This window comes from Saccopteryx bilineata, chromosome 5, assembly GCF_036850765.1.
Source record: "Saccopteryx bilineata isolate mSacBil1 chromosome 5, mSacBil1_pri_phased_curated, whole genome shotgun sequence".
NCBI lineage: Eukaryota > Metazoa > Chordata > Mammalia > Chiroptera > Emballonuridae > Saccopteryx > Saccopteryx bilineata.
In genome coordinates, this window is record NC_089494.1 from 150,610,682 (window position 1) to 150,627,407 (window position 16,726).

A 16,726-nucleotide genomic window follows, 5' to 3' on the forward strand; every position below is an offset into this window, starting at 1 on the left:
AACTCCAATTTTCTTGCAAGAAATTTTGACCCTGTCTGCCTCTAACTCCAACATTTCCTGCCAGAAATGGGTGCCAGGCTCCACACAAGCCCTCCTCCTCTTATTCCCAACCCCCAAACCCCTATCTGGGACCTGTGAACACAGCATTTAAAGTTTTTAATGGACTCAACTAGTAGAAACAGGCCAGGGCTATTCACCAGGCCCGCATGCAGCAGAAGGTAATGCTCCAAACCCCAGCTCTTATGGCAACCCTGAGGCCCGCAGAGCAACAGAGGCAAGGCACGGGAAGTGCCCAACCCAAGTCCAAGTGGCAAAGAGAAACCCCACCAGCAGCTTGCTTTAAGTGTGGCAAGCAGGACCACTGGTCCTGGCAGGGCCCCTGCCAGTGGCTGCCCACTGAACCCTGCTCTGACTGCAAGTAGCCCAGTCACTGGTGGAGCAATTGCCCCTTTGGGCAATGGGCTTTTCCTTGGTGCCTCTACGTGGAGGACAAACCGCCCTAATGGGAAGGCCAATCCAGCCAGGTGGGTGCATCGCTCAAACTCCTAGGACACAACCTGGACACGGAGAACCCAGGGTATGCTGCAAGTAGTGGGTAAGTCCATCTCATTTCTTGTGGACACAAGAGCTACCTTCTCTGTTTTGCCATCACACTCTGGACCTCTAATTCCCTCACAGGTCTCGATTATGGGAATGGATGGGACCCCTTCCTTTCCCCTTTTACACCACTCCTGACATGCAGTTTTGCCTCAAGCTTGCCTCCTTACAGGACCACTGGCAGTCGGAACCACTGGACTCTATCTATCTCCAGCTCACCAAAAGGCTGGACCCTGCAAATCCTCCTGTTACTCCTCTTTTTTTTTTTAATCCTTACAGGACCACATGCACAAAGTTTCTTCAATCATGGCCAAACAGATGTTCCTCCTGACACCTTCAAAGCCACCACCTTCTGATCTCCCCCTCCCCACGATGCCCCTAATCAGCAGGAAGTAGCCAAATGAATAAGTGGCGCCTCTTTTTCTATTTAACACAATAGGTCAAAATGTAAGGTCGGTGGATAATGGAGAAAGCTCAGGCCTGGGAACTTTGGCTAGGACCACCCACAACCAAGCACGCCAAAAGAAACTTCGCAGGAACCCTTTGGAAAAAAGCAACCATCTGCCAGCCAGTGAGATTTCACCACTGCAAATTGACCACCCTAGGGACCCTTTAAATATCTCCCTCATGGGTCACCACTTGCGACTTCCCTGGCCTCCATCTTTCCATCAGGCAAGATGCACACTCTGTACTCAATAAAGCCTTTTATTATTCCACACTTTGTGGCTCCAGCTGCTTCCTTCTTTCTCAGGGGGGAAAACTACCTTACAGAAAGGCTCCTAGACACTTGAGACACAAATAGTATAGGTATTTAGAATTAAGGTGCCATATTGCACACAATGTACTAGTACTACAAATGCTTTATGTCTCAGAGCATCTCTCCAGCTAGCTTCTAGATAGGTAGCTAAACTGTATTTCAAATACATATGCACACTACAAAAATGATTTACTATGTCAATATCTGTTGCTATTTAACCCATTTCTGCCAACCTAAGCTCTCCCTATATACTGGCCTGGAAGCCTAAATCAGTATTTCCCAGATTTCTTTGCCTGTAGGATCCTTGTTTAGATTTTCTTTTGTACCCTTTCTAAACTCCTATGTATTTATCAAACACATGATAAGTAAATAATACCCCACTATGCACTTTAGAAAAATACAGGGAGAATAAGACCCAACTATTGATTTAAAAATACATAATTTTTTTAAAATTTCTTATAGCTCATAATATCATGATATGGTGATTTGAATGTCTGATCACTTCAGAATTCTTTTTGTTACATCGATCTCACAATAAAGGTCCCATAAGCTATAGACAAAGACAAATAGAATGTATAAACCAACACCTACTTATTTAATTTGCAAGCATCCACAGAGCAGGTGTTATGTTCCAAACACAATATTTGATATTGAGAATGCCAAGATATATAAGATATTAAAATGAAAGGCATTAAACAATAGTTATTAAACAATAATTTTTGATGCTTGGAATACTAGCAGGGTTGAAATTCTTACTTCATTACGTACTGTGGACACTAATATTCAAAGACACATTCTTATTTGTTTTTAATTTTATTTAAAAAATTAAATTTAAAAGGGTGTCATTGATCAATAAGAGTGCATAGTTGTCAGGTAAACATTTCTATAGCATTTGAACTGTTGACTATGTTGTGTACCCATAACCCAAAGTCAAATCATGTTCCGTTCACATATATTTCTCTCTCTTTATTCCTTTGCCTCATATACCCCTCCTCTACAACCTCCTCCCTCTGGTCACCACTTCACTTTTATCTATGTTCATATGTCTCATTTTTATATCCCACCCATGTGTGAAATCATATAGTTCTTAACTTTTTCTGGTTTATTTATTTCACTCAGTTTAATATTCTCATGGTCCATCAATGATGTTGTAAATGCCAATATGTCACCAATTCTCTATTGAAGAACACTTTGGTTATTTTCATGTTTTGGTGACTGTGAATAATGCTGCAATGAACATGGAAGTGCATATGTCTTTATGTACCAATGTTTCTGAGTTTTTGGGTTAGATACCCAGTAGAGGGATTGCTGGGTCATATGGTAGTTCTATTCACATTTTTTTGAGGAAACATCATACTGTTTTCCATAAAGGCTGTACCAATTTACATTCCCACCATCAGTGAATGAGGGTTCCATTTTCTCCACAGCTTTTCCAACACTTGTTATTACCTGTCTTGTTGATAATAGCTAATCTAACAGGTGTAAGATGGTATCCCATTATAGTTTAATTAGCATTTCTTGAATAGCTAGTGAAGATGAGCATCTTTTCATATATCTGTTGATCATTTGTATGTCTTCTTGAGAGAAGTGTCTGTTCAGGTCCTCTCCTCATTTTTTAATTGGAATGTTTTCTAGTTAGTTGCTAAGCTTTGTGAGTTCTTTATATATTTTGGATATTAATCCCTTTTGAAACTGTTGTTTGTAAATATTATCTCCAATTTGGTCAGCTACTTTTTTGTTTTGTTGTCAGTTTCTTTTAATAAAAGGCATCCATATCGGAAAAGAAGAAGTAAAGGTATCACTTTTTGCAGATGATATGATCCTATACATCGAAAACCCCAAAGAATCCACAAAAAGACTACTAGAAACAATAAGCCAATACAGTAAGCTCGCAGGATACAAAATTAACATACAGAAGTCAATAGCCTTCTATATGCCAAAAATGAAACAACTGAGAACGAACTCAAAAGAATAATCCCCTTCACAATTGCAACAAAAAAATAAAATATTTAGGAATAAACATAACAAAGAATTTAAAGGACTTATATAATGAAAACTATAAACCATTGTTAAGAGAAATCAAAAAAGATATAATGAGTTGGAAGAATATTCCTTGTTCTTGGTTAGGAAGAATAAATATAATCAAGATGGCTATATTACTCAAAGCAATATACAAATTTAACGCAATTCCCATCAAACTTCCAATGACATTTTTTAAAGAAATAGAGCAAAAAATCATCAGATTTATATGGAACTATTAAAAAACCCGAATAGCCAAAGCAATCCTAAAGAAAAAGAATGAAGCTGGGGGCATTACAATACCTGACTTCAAACTATATTATATAGGGCCACGACAATCAAAACAGCATGGTATTGGCAGAAAAATAGACACTCAGACCAATGGAACAGAATAGAAAGTCCAGAAATAAAACCACATATATATAGTCAAATAATTTTTGATAAAGGGGCCAACAACACACAATGAAGAAAAGAAAGCCTCTTCAATAAATGGTGCTGGGAAAACTGGAAAGCCACATGCAAAAGAATGAAACTGGACTACAGTTTGTCCCCCTGTACTAAAATTAACTCAAAATGGATCAAAGATCTAAACATAAGACCTGAAACAATAAAGTACATAGAAGAAGACACAGGTACTCAACTCATGGACCTGGGTTTTAAAGAGCAGTTTATGAATTTGACTCCAATGGCAAGAGAAGTGAAGGCAAAAATTAATGAATGGGACTACATCAGACTAAGAAGTTTTTGCTCAGCAAGAGAAACTGATAACCAAATAAACAGAAAGCCAACTAAATGGGAAATGATATTTTCAAACAACAGCTCAGATAAGGGCCTAATATCCAAAATATACAAAGAACTCATAAAACTCAACAACAAACAAACAAACAAACCAATAAAAAAATGAAAAGAGGACATGAACAGACACTTCTCCCAGGAGGAAGTACAAATGACCAACAGATATATGAAAAGATGCTCATCTTCTTTAGTTATTAGAGAAATGCAAATCAAAACTGCATGAGATACCACCTCATACCTGTTAGATTAGCTATTCTTAACAAGAGAGGTAATAGCAAATGTTGGAGAGGCTGTGGAGAAAAAGGAACCCTCATACACTGTTGGTGGGAATGTAAAGTAGTACAACCATTATGGAAGAAAGTATGGTGGTTCCTCAAAAAACTGAAAATAGAACTACTTTATGCCCCAGCAATCCCTCTACTGGGTATATACCCCAAAAACTCAGAAACATTGATACGTAAAGACACATGCAGCCCCATGTTTATTGCAGCATTGTTCACAGTGGCCAGGACATGGAAACAACCAAAAAGCCCTTCAATAGATGACTGGATAAAGAAGATGTGGCACATATACACTATGGAATACTACTCAGCCATAAGAAATGATGACATCGTATCATTTACAGCAAAATGGTGGGATCTTGATAACATTATACGAAGTGAAATAAGTAAATCAGAAAAAAACAGGAATTGCATTATTCCGTACATAGGTGGGACATAAAAGTGAAACTAGGAGACATTGATAAGAGTGTGGTTTCGGGGGGAGGGGGGAAAGGGAGAGCGAAAGTGGGAGGGGGAGGGGCACAAAGAAAACTAGATAGAAGATGACAGAGGACAATCTGACTTTGGGTGATGGGTATGCAACATAATTGAAAGACAAGATAACCTGGACTTGTTGATCTTTGAATATATGTATCCTGATTTATTGATGTCGCCCCATTAAAAAAGTAAAATTGTAAAAAAAAAAAGAGAGAGAAAGAGATCAATCTGTTTCTGTATGTATCCTGACCAGGCAAACCAGCAACTTCTGCATATTAAGTTGACTCTAACCAGCCAAGCTATCTGGCCAAGGCTATAAATTATTGTTTCAAATATGTGGCTATCTTTTGTAAGCACAGAGGTCTGTTTTTGTTATACCTTTTTATTCCCCTGTTTTTTCTTCTTTTCTATCATTTGCAATTGTACCTTCTTGAAATTCAAAAGTTAAAGCAAAAAGCATTCCTTAGAGGTGATGCTAATACTTCTCTTCAAATTTAGAAAAAATAGTTTAAATCTTCAAGAACATTATGTTCATTTATTCATTATACAAATATTCATTCTATAGTGGGTGCAGGAAGATCAATTATGAACAAAAAATATACACTGTTTCAAATTTGGAAGCTTAGACTCTACTGGAGAGCAGACATTCATAAAATAATTGCATAAGTAAATATAAATTTTCAATTTTATTATGCATTATAACAGATAAATTCATGGTAAAATAAATTAATTTGGTCTAGTCAAGAAGGTCAGAAAAGGCTTCTCTGAAGTAGTGAAAATTGATACAAAGTTTACTGATTAATGGGAGTTTTCTAGATAGGAAGCGCAAAAATTATTCCATGTCATGGGAAAAACATATAAACAGAAGATGGGAAAAATGTGACCCATTGTGTCCCTGGAGGAAGGCAAAGCTAATTTGGGTGAGAAGAGTGAGGGGAATCTGGTGATAACAGAAGAATGAGACTAGGTTGGGCCAAAAAAGATGTGATGGGAAGAATATATTTTTTCTAAAACAACAAGAAACCTTTGAGTTTTTCAATTGGGTTTTTTATGATCAGGTTTTTATTTTAAAAAGATTATTTAGTCTAGAGAACAATTGGAAGAATTAAGAAAGAATATCATTGAGTCATTAAAGAGAAAACATAATCCTAAGGAAGGGTGAGGTTGAACTTGAATTGGTTTAGAGTGTAAGCTGATATTGGTGGGGGGACATGGAGAGAAGTGACTTTCTTAGAAAGGTATTTCTAGTGGATGTGGTGACAAAATAGATAAGGATGTCAAATCTGACTCTACATTTCTGCCCCCATGCAGCTGTGTCATAGGTGATAAAATAGGGGATAATGGAGGTGTCTATAAACTCACTTTTGTGTATACTTTGTTTAAAGTATCTATGAGACAGTCAGTATCCAATATCAAGTAAGCGATCATATAGGAGTGATGCTCATATGATGAGATTTTGGAGAAAAAAATATTCTCAGAGTTAAAGTACATCAACAATTCAATAATATTTACTCTACATTCCTTTTGTGATATCAGAAAGGAAGACAGTAAGAATAACAGACAAATCAGTTATCATGATGCTCATTCAGAATAAGGTTGATAGGATAATAGAGAGATAGAGACAGACACAGATAAGTGAATATATAGAACATTAAAGATAATGTAAGTATATATTTGTTAAATATGTACATAAAGTATATATTTAACAAATACATAAAAACAGACTTCTTTTGTCCATATTGATAGCATTTTTATTCATGTGCAAAGACTTATTATAAAATGACTGAATACTAAATAAATAATAAATGATTAATGATTAACATACATTCATGTGCATATTAGAATCTAAAAGCATTTATCTTTTCTCAGCCTTTTGGCTAAGATCAAGTGTAGTAAAATAATTAAAGATTTACAACTAGTAAAGTTAATCTCTTGCATCTGAGTGTAATGTTAGATATTCTAGAATAGTTATTCCATTTATAGTCTGTGTCCTAAGTAATTTAAATGTGTCAGAGTCTTAAATTTTGTAAAGGAGTTTAAGATTTACTATGTATTTAAATTTTTAAAAAATTCTTTTTTCTTTTCTTCTTTATTACAGGATGAAATAGAATAGATTTTGAAGTAGGAAGTATTCATTCCAATAATTGAGTACTTTCTCCTTCTCCAAAAGTTTCCACTTGGTATAATAAAAAGAATCTAGAGAAGGTACAGCTACAGTAAATTTCTCAGTACGTTTTACCCATTCTCAGTGGTTACATAAAAATATTTACCCCAAAATACTAAAAATAAAAAAGCCTTTTAATAAGAGGGACACTTTAAAGTTATTCTAAATAATGTTTTCATCTATGTCACTAAATTACATTTAATACTTCTGTAATTATAGTGTGCAACTACCCAGGTGAATGCTTAGTTTCTATAGAGATTACAAAGATTTGTGGAGAGATATCCTGGGAAAACTATGATGTTAAATTTAGAAAAAAAAATTTTTCTATTCTGAATTCAAACTATTATAGATGCACATTAATGACTTGCATATATTTATCTAAATCTTCCTCTTAGATAGCTTCCAGTACCCATAGAATCTATAAAGTCAGATAGTATTTTAATATGAAATGGCAAGATTAAAATTTGTCATTCTTTTAGTTACATCTTGAATATATCTTTATTCTCTTTTATTTATAATATATTGCAATTCTTGCAATGTATTTCCAACTATATTTTGCATTTCAGTAGCAAATTCATTTGAATCTAATAAGAAAAATTTAATCTATTTGTACATATATAAATTTTAGTTTATATTGCATAAACTCTGCCTAGCTAGTGCATTGGTATGTTAAGGCTGCCATAACACACAGCTTGGATTTCCTAAACAACAGAAATTTACTGTCCCACAGTTCTGAAGGGTGGAAGTTCCAAGTCAAGGTATCACAGAGTTGATTTTTTCTTAGGACTCTGATACAAAGAACTGTTCCACGACTTTCTCTCTGCTTTGTAGATAGTGTTCTTCTCTCTGTCTCTTCATATCATATTCTTTTTATATAGGTTTCTGTGTCACCAGTCATTTAGATTAGGCCTTACCCTAATGACCCCCTTTTAACTTGATTATCTCTATAAAGACTTTATCTATAAATATGATTACATTTGAGGTGCTGAGGGTTAAACATCCAATGTAGGAATTTTAAGAAGGCACATTTTAACTCATAACAGCCATACTTGAAAATAGAACAAATCTATGTAGGAGTATGCATAGGCATGTGAGTATAAGCATGTACCTGCATCTATATTCCAATATATATGCATATGCATGTATAAATGCATATATATGTAATTTATATTATTCATTATGCTGTTTCCCTTGGAAAATCTATAAGAAATAAATAAAAATTTTAGACTATTAATATTTTCTATTTCCCTACTGCTTAAAATTTAGAAAGCTACTATATTGTTGACACTTCATTACATCCTATTTGTATATTTTTAAAATATGGATCTTCATGTGCTCTAGCGTAGAAAATCAGAGGATCAGCTTTTCCAAATTAATCCACTGATCAACTGCTTTATGAAAAAACATCTGGCATAAACAACTAAGAAATAGTAAGGATTACTTACCTTCCCTTGGACAGATTATTGCCCAGTAAAAGTTTGTTCAATATAGGTAGAATCCACAGTGATTAACACTTTGGTCATTTCTACAGAACCTGATGGTAAACTGTACATTACAGAAAAGCTAGCAACAAAGACAAGGTTGAAAAATATCTTTGATCATAGTTTCTATACTTAAGAGTAAAAAGAACACTGAATTTTTTCAGCAATTGTAACTAATCATTGAAAACATTGAATAATATCTGTTCATAGTGACATATCTCACAAATCTTAATCATGTCTTTGCTTTATGAGAGCAATTTATTTCTTCTTATAGTTTTATTGGAGTAAAATTTATAGAATAGAAAATCCATTTATTTATAATCTATGTGTTATTTATATAGTTAGTTTGCCAACATTATAGAATTTATACTCTATTTTCTAAAGTAATTCCAGTGGTTATTAAGTTAGCATTAATTTTAATTACTAATATTTTCACACAATGTCTTTATTTTCCTCTTTAGTGGCTGGATATTATCAGCAAGTGGGTCTTTGTTTTATTTAATATAAGGGCACAAATTTTTGTATATTTCAAGAAGTGTACTCTTCTTGCTAAGTGGACAACAGACAGTAGGAATATAATAAGAACATTAGGAAGGCCAGTCAGGAAGCTGGCCAGTCAAGAAACTATCCATTAGTCCAACCAAAGAGGGGACAACAGTGATTTTGACAAGATTTAGACTAAATAGAAAAGAAAGTTGGTTTGGGGATATACTTTACTGGAAACTCAAAAATGGATGAAAGGATTGGAGGAAGGGGATAATTAGGTAAGGGACAAAAGGAAAATCAAAATTATCTCTTAGGTTTGCCTGGAACATCCAGATGGGTAGTGTTACTATATGAATAGTACAGAAAACCCCTTTGTGCATGTCAGATTTTTGAAGTATATAGTGTATTCCTTTGATGACATTTAAAAATAAGCACTTTTGATCAGGCTAGACTTCAGGGAGAAATACTTTTGGGTATCAACAACAGGTTGATACTATTTAAAGTCATGAACCTGGTGAGATTCCCTCGACAGAAGTATAGATAAAGAAGGATTCAAAACCGAGATATATTTTATGTAGGAAAACTAGGTATGTATTTAATGGGCTTTAAAAACACTGATATTTCTTAGTGAATTAAATATTGTTTTTCTACAAATATAACCTATATATCACTTTTCATGAATACATCTAGATTAAAGAGAGGGTCATTTTTACTTTGGACTTATTGTAGAATGATAACAATTTCTTCTAATATTTTCTAATTTAATTTTGTTCTCTCAAATGCACAACTATAATTTTGCATTTCTCCTTTCTATCTCATACACAAGATTTGAAATTGAGAAAATTGACAAGTTTATGTATTCTTCACTTTAGGCAGTGTGTAAACCAGTAAGTTATATGAAATAGAGTAAGAGTTTTAAAGGACTTTGTATTTTGCTTAAACACCAGTGACACTAAGAAAAAAAGATTTTTATTAAAGTCTATGTTTGGATATGTGAAAACATTAACGTGTCTAAAAGCCCATGTAGACAGAAAATAGAGTGTTTGTGTCATTTCAGAGATTGGGCTGCTGTTCAGCACTCTGCTGGATATGTTCTACTAATCCCCAAATTGAAGTTGACCTTGATCTGAATGATGCCAAAAAGTTCAGTTGAAAATTATGTGATTACTGTATTATAAATGCTATTTTGATTTTCTAATAATTAACATAAGCCTGAAAACTGAATTCAGAATAATAACTGGATAAAAACAACTTCACACTCAATCCCAGTCTATAAGAGTAAAAAAATAAGTGATAATGGACAGATGTCATTCTTGACCAGAACAAGTTACTTTACTGTGCTAGATTGGGAATTTGTAAGTCAAACACAAAAATTATGGTGAATTGATGCTTGGTACAATTATATAATCATTCACACATTCTCTCTTTCTTTAGAGTTTATTTATTTAAGGCCTATAACTCTAAGGTTTTTTATCTCTGCCAAAGATCCATTTGATCTGATGTATTAGACTTCATATTTCACAACTGTAGCAAAAAAATCTGTCAAGAAGATATCAAAAATTTGAAACAAAGATTTTTGTTATCAGAAAGATACCTACAAGAGGATTACAGTTTTTCTTTCTAGATTCAATCTAAATGCAATATGCATCATGTAGTCTCAGGCACACCATATTTACAGTAGAACAACTGCTGATATGGTGATGAGCTGTGATATATGGTGGGCTATTTGGGCAGCAAATGAAATACTTTATTTTTACTAGTCAAATAAATGAGAGTAGGATGTCTTATTTACTCTAGATGGATAATAGCACTGAAACTGAAAATGTTGGTAATGCTCTTAGCTTATGATAAGCTTACTTCCAAGCACTTCTTCTTAAATTGTGAGGATAAATTTTACTACTAATTCAGATAAAGCCAGTTTTTGAAATCTATCAAAGACATAAATAAATTTACAGATTGTAATAAGTCCACCATGTTTCCTAAAAAGCTTACCAATAATTCTATTTCCAAGACTCCATTTCAGATTTTGAAAAACATGCATGCATTATATTCTGACATATATTTTTAGATCTGTGCATATGTACATTTTCAGCTACCTATGTGTGAAGAAAATGAAGCATGACACAGACTTACAACAGGAAGCTGGGGTAAGGAGGTATGGGAGATTAGGGTAGACATAATCAGTTCCACTTAAATATTCTCAACATGAAATTACCATGTTTCTCTATTTAAAACATAAATTTATAGTGAATGTTCAAGGCATTTTGTACCCAAGCATTTAAAGTAGGGTGATGATATATTCCAGTGTACCTGGTATAATCTTGGTTTATGGCTATTGTCCAGACATAATTATTACTAGCACCTTCTTTTATTTTCAAAAGTGTTCTTACTTGGAGATTAAATTTTGTGGTCATCCTGTTTATGGAGAAGTCCATGGTATGGATGTTCTACAGAGAGAATTGTAAAAATCAAGGCTGATATTGATTGAGACCAGTTTCTAGTGTTATTTTTAGCATAAATAGTGAAGTTGAACTTTAAAGAGAAGTAGCATTAGCCTTAATTTTTTTCTCCATAAGTCAATATGTTTGTGGCAAATGAAACAGGTTAGAAAGGAACTGATCAGATATGGAGTTCAGCCTTCCTGGAGCCTAACGCTAAAAAGAGGAGGAGTGACAATGGGGGCAAGAGCAAAGTTAGGGCAGAAATTTCTGAAATGAAGGTGGGTGGTATATTAAAGAACAGGTAAGAAGATGATTTCTTTTTGCTTTGGTGTAATGTTTTTAATGAGGCTAAAAATGTTCTCAGAAATTGTAAGATAGATGCCAGGAAATAAAGCTAGAGTGAGATATGTGCAACATAAGCTGAAAGACCAGCAGAGATAGACTTTGGGAAACAGCATGTCTTTAGAGTGGCCCATTCATAGTCACCATCTGAAAATATTGGCTTACACAGTTCATATCTATGGCCAGTACCAGTCAGAATTGGAACTTTAAAAATGGTAGAGGCAGTGGTGGAAAGCATTCTGTAAGTCTATACTACTCAGGACAAGACAAATTATGCTTAACTTAAGAGAAAGCACATACTTTTTAACTACATTTACTTTTATATTTCTTAATTAAAGTTGTATTCTCAGTAATAATTGTTTTTAAAAATCTCTGGTTTTTTTCTGTTTTGTTTTCTTTAATTAAGAAAAGTGAATTGACCACATGTTCAAAATGGCTGTTTGTGTCCATGATAATGTCTTGACTGTGTTTGCCTGCTATGGAATGTTGAACAGTAGCTGACCCTCATCCTGAACAAACAAATATGCTTCTTGGCCAAATAAGAAGTGACGTGCACAATAAAAAGTAGAAGAGGCCACCCAACATTGAATTTCATTTAAACATCATTACATATGATTCTGACTCTCTTGAAACAAAAAAGCAAGCAAAAGGCCCTTTTCTCTTTAGGAGAAGACCTAAATGTGGTCATCAACACAAATAAAGACAATCACTAAATTGAATCAATTTGGAAAGTTAAGAAGTTCCCATTAGGCCCTGGCCGGATGGCTCAGCGGTGGAGCGTCGGCCTGGCGTGCGGGGGACCCGGGTTCGATTCCCGGCCAGGGCACATGGGAGAGGCGCCCATTTGCTTCTCCACCCCCCCTCCTTCCTCTCTGTCTCTCTCTTCCCCTCCCGCAGCCGGGGCTCCATTGGAGCGGGGATGGCCCGGGCGCTGGGGATGGCTCCTTGGCCTCTGCCCCAGACGCTGGAGTGGCTCTGGTCCCGGCAGAGCTGCGCCCTGGAGGGGCAGAGCGTCGCCCCCTGGTGGGCAGGGCATCGCCCCTGGTGGGCGTGCTGGGTGGGTCCCGGTCGGGTGCATGCGGGAGTCTGTCTGACTGTCTCTCCCCGTTTTCAGCTTCAGGGAAATGAAGTAAAAGTGTTTTTGAATATTTAAAAAAAAAAAAAAGAAGTTCCCATTAAGCAGATATAGATAGAAGGCACTGGTTATAACAGACTTGGTCATTTTAAGGTCTTGTCTTCTTTGATTTGTTTACATAAATCATCATGCTTACACTTCTTTTAAATTCCTTTGGAAGAGAGACAGACAGACAGAAAGAGACAGAGAAAGACAGGGACAGAAAGACAGGAAGGGAGAGAGATGAGAAGCATTAACTCATAGTTGCAGCACCTTAGTTGCTCATTGATTGCTTTCTCATATGTGCCTTGACTGAGGGGCACTGGCCAAGCCAGCGATCTCCTACTCAAGCCTTGACTACAAGCCAGCAACCTTTGGGCTCAAGCCAGCGACAATGGGGTCATGTCTATGATCTTATGCTCAAGCTGGTGGCCCAGAGTTTACGCTGGCAACCTCAGAGCTTTGAAGCTGGGTCCTTAGCATCCAGGCTGATGCTCTAGCCTCTGTGTCACTGCCTGGTCAGGCCATCATGCTTATAGTTTAAACATAGTCTTTATATAAATTAGGAATTTGTTTTGTGGGTTAGTTTTTTTATAGTTAATGTCAGTTAATACTAATAAAGTATAATAAAAACAACAGGTTTGGGAGGATTTATGGTTTTTTATAACCTATTGAAGTCTCCAAGAAGACCTGATTAAAAAGCACATGCATTTTATATAATAAAAAAACCTGTGAATTTTAATAAAATTATTTACTGAAAATGTTTGACAATGTAAGCTTTTTCAAGTAAACCTTTTAATGAGAAAATATTCCTATCTGGAAAAAAAATATGTCAAAAAAGATCCTTCCTGGAACACTGACTAATCTAAGTATAATATGTTAGACTATAAAATAAAATGAGATCAGGCTAATAAAGCTATACAGAGGGAAAAAAAACAATGAACAATATTTGGGTCATTCCAAAAAGTATACCTTTTTTTGTTTTTATTTTATAAAACAAGAGCATTACTCCTACTTATATGAATAGGACATTATTTTAATTATACTTAAATTAGAGATAAAAATGTATACATTAACCATTTATCATGCATTTTTCTCATTTTTAAAATGTATATTTTTAAATTAATTCAAATTAAAATAAATTATTTTAAATATTTTTCTTCATGAATGCTGTTATTTTAAATGTAGTTTTGGGGTTTTTTTTTAGATATCACATGTTACTCGTGCACCCAGAGGCTCTGTGGTTGGCATTGTCTTATTGATTATTTTATTGTTCTTTCTAGTAAAAGAACACTGCCTCTGGTTTTCCTCTCCATAAACTCAATAGACTCAACATTGAACTTGGTATATATACAGTATTTGGTGACATTATAAAATATATCTGGCTATTGGATTTTGATAATATTTAATCTCCAAGGAAAGCATGAGAACTAAAATGTCAATCTGCAAGACATTTTTGAAAGAATTGTTATTTATTTTAAGCTTCATCATGATACAAAAGGCAGTAATCCTTGGAGAATCTATTTTTCTTCCATGATAAAAGGAACAACAATGATGATAAACTTATTTCTTTAATTCAAGTTAAAGCTTTTTATAGAGAATTGCAATGTGAAGAAAACAAATGTTAACTACTTAATCTAGAGAAGACTAGTCAAAATTTCACAGAGCATTCTAATCTTTTAGACATGTAGATTGGAAAATTTTAGCACTGATAAATCCTAAACATTTTTTTTAGCTTTACTTTTAACACTTCTTCTCCACATCTAGCATGGTCATTTCTACATCAATATCTGATTCTTTGATTGGTCTGTCACTCACAGCACCACACAAAACTGGACAAATTCCTTCAAGAGTCTTTATGGTAGTTTTTAGTTTTTTATATAGTTTTTTATTCAGGTTAATCACAAGTTATTATGTGGGTTTTTTCTTTTTCTTTTTCTTTCTTTCCTTTTTTGCCTTCATTGTAATAGGATATTTAAGAATTTTCATATTGCTAAGTAAGCCTCTGTGTCCATGGAAGAGTTAGTTTCCATTAGTATGTAGGTTGAGAACTAACTTCTCTCTTCTTTCAAAGGATTTGATCTTTTATTAAATACAATGATAATATTTAACTAATTTGTTGACTATTTAATTTTGATCTTTTACTAACTTAGTCTACATCGATGTTTTGTTGAGGTTTAAGTTGTATGATTATAAATCCTATTTTGGTTTAACTAATTTTAAAAAGAATAAAAATGATGCCATATCCTGTTTGGTGTTTCATAAAGACATTTCAGGATTACATTCATTTAATATCATATCTTGGTTAGGTGCTTTCAAATAGCAGATATACACTATTATGTAAGCAAATATTGAGAGAATGGAAAAACACCAACATATTCAACCTCAGGGTCCATCAAGATTTTTTTAATTGTAAAATATTTGTAGACTCCTAGGTTAATATGCTAGTTTTATAGTCAGAAAGGTTGTATAGTAACATGGAAAATATTTATGATATAACAAAAATAGCTACTCCTTTTTGAGTACCTACTTTGCAACAGGAACTTGCTATAAATAATTTCTTAGTTTTATAATAATGTTCCAAGGTGTGTACTTCTGTCATTCTCATTTACAGATGAAGAAATAGAGGTTCATGAAGTTTAGGGAGCTTTTCCACTCTTATGTACCTAATACATGGTATTGAACATTGAAACAAAGGCTCTTTTATTTTTCAAGTTCATGAATTTTACTTCACTAACTAATATTAACACTATTGAAAAAATTAAAAGGCAAAATGTAAAACACTTCATGCAAATTGACACAGTTTAGAAAATACTGCAAAACTTGGAAAGACTTGATGTGATAGTAAGTTTAACAAGCATTTTCTTTCTTCTCTTAATTGTTTTTGCAACAGATTACAATGGAGAAAAAAATAATAAATAACTAGGACAAGTTCAGTATTGAGGAACTCATCCTTTTTAAATGAAAGAACTGGGATTAATCAGGTGAACTTTGTATCATTTAATTTTCCTTAGGAAAGCATATAATAAGCTGCTCAGGACTAAGCAAGCATGGTTGTAAAAGGAAGCAAACTTCTGGATGACAGCCTAAAAAAGAAAACTGATAGGAAATGAGATGAACCTCAAAAGACTGGTATTATTATGTTTTTAATAATGAAGGCATTAGCACTGCAATTGTTAGAATTTTATCTGTTCTATCATGAAATAGGGATCTAGATAGCATGAAGTAATTAAAGATTGACTTTGATTTAGATAATCCATTTTAATTGCATTTTTAATTGCAGTGAAAATTTTATGAAGTGCCATCTGAAAATGCTGATGTAGAAAGATTAACTAATCAAGATCATGCCGTTATATTTGAATTACTAGAAAGGTACCACAAGAAGACATAAAATACATCTCTCAACTAACACGTATGTCCCTATAATCTCATCTCACCTTCTGGGAACAATGTATAACAAATTAAAGCTCATTCACAAAATGTCATACAATCTGGCAGCAAGATTCTAATTGATGAAGAAACAGCTTTTTAACGACTCTTTAACAACCATAGAAAATTTCAATTACTGAGAATTGTGCCAAAAGCTATCTTAAGGGGACAAAAATCATTTCTACTAGTTTTCTTAAACAACTCAAAAGTTTGTCCCACTGGACACATTCAGACCTATTTATTCTCTGTTTAGTTTGGTTGAACAGATGGGCAGCTGACTTGTTCTTGTAAATCTTTAAAAGAAAAATTATGTTCAAAATGTTCAAGTAATGTTCAAAGAGAA